This window comes from Gekko japonicus, unplaced genomic scaffold (genome assembly GCF_001447785.1).
Source record: "Gekko japonicus isolate JY-2015 unplaced genomic scaffold, Gekko_japonicus_V1.1 scaffold1995, whole genome shotgun sequence".
NCBI lineage: Eukaryota > Metazoa > Chordata > Lepidosauria > Squamata > Gekkonidae > Gekko > Gekko japonicus.
Window position 1 is genome coordinate 155,736 of NW_015160279.1, and position 919 is coordinate 156,654.

A 919-nucleotide genomic window follows, 5' to 3' on the forward strand; every position below is an offset into this window, starting at 1 on the left:
TTGACTAGGCTCGTTTATTCCTTTTGCACGCGCGCACGGAGCACACGCACCCTCGAGGCGGCCTTATCTCGTTTGCACAGGACTTGGGAAGCCCCGGCCATCCTTCCTGCTTCCCTGGCTGTCCTTAAAGCTCAGCAGAGCCCGTTAGGGCGATGTCATGATTTGCAGTCCACCATCGAGCATGTGGACTGATGCCCACCCCCACGCTTCCTCCCTCTCCGCTCCACCACACTGCAGCAACGCTGCTTATTAGCCAGCATCAGTAGTACAGAGCAAGGGTCCAGTAGGCACCTTAAGGACTAGCAACATTTGTGGCGGGGTGGGGGCTTTTGTGAGTCACTGCATGCCCTATTTTTGGCTTTTACCTGCTGGAGGGTGGGGGGATGCTTTCCAGCCGAGATGAAAAACCTTTTCCATGACAATATGCCCCAAATGCCCTCTCATGGGTCCCTCCCTCTGATGTTTGCATCCTTGTGCTGCATCTGTTCAAAACTGCAGGTGTGTTTTCTGTTGTGTTCCGATTTTTGAATTTGGCATCTGGCATCCCTCGGCGATAGTTATTTTAAAGAATCCTTTGTAATAATGTCAGAGGGTAGCCGCGTTGGCTTGCAATAGAACAGCTAGGAGCGCCTTGGAGACCAACAAGATTTCCAGGGTCTAAGCTTTCGACAGTCCTCATAGCTCCCTTGATATTTGACAAAAGGAGTTCGACTCTCCAAAGCTTGGAGCCAAAAATCTTGTGTTGGTCTCTGAGGAGCTAGTGGACTCGAATCTAGCCGTTCCTTGGTAATAATGTTGTTTTAGTTCGGTTTTCGGGGTGTGTGTGTGTCAGAATGCAGGCTAAGGGACAGAGATGGAGCCAAAGCCATGTGGCCTGTATTGTTTCACTGGCAAAAATCCCTTCATGATGACCACCGGT

General features: G+C 50.8%; 1 protein-coding gene across 1 annotated transcript in view; it reads left to right on the plus strand.

Annotated features, from left to right (window-relative positions):
• The window catches only part of TMEM150C (transmembrane protein 150C), a 53,470-nt gene that overhangs the window by 485 nt on the left and 52,066 nt on the right, over positions 1-919 (plus strand). The window lies entirely within an intron of this gene.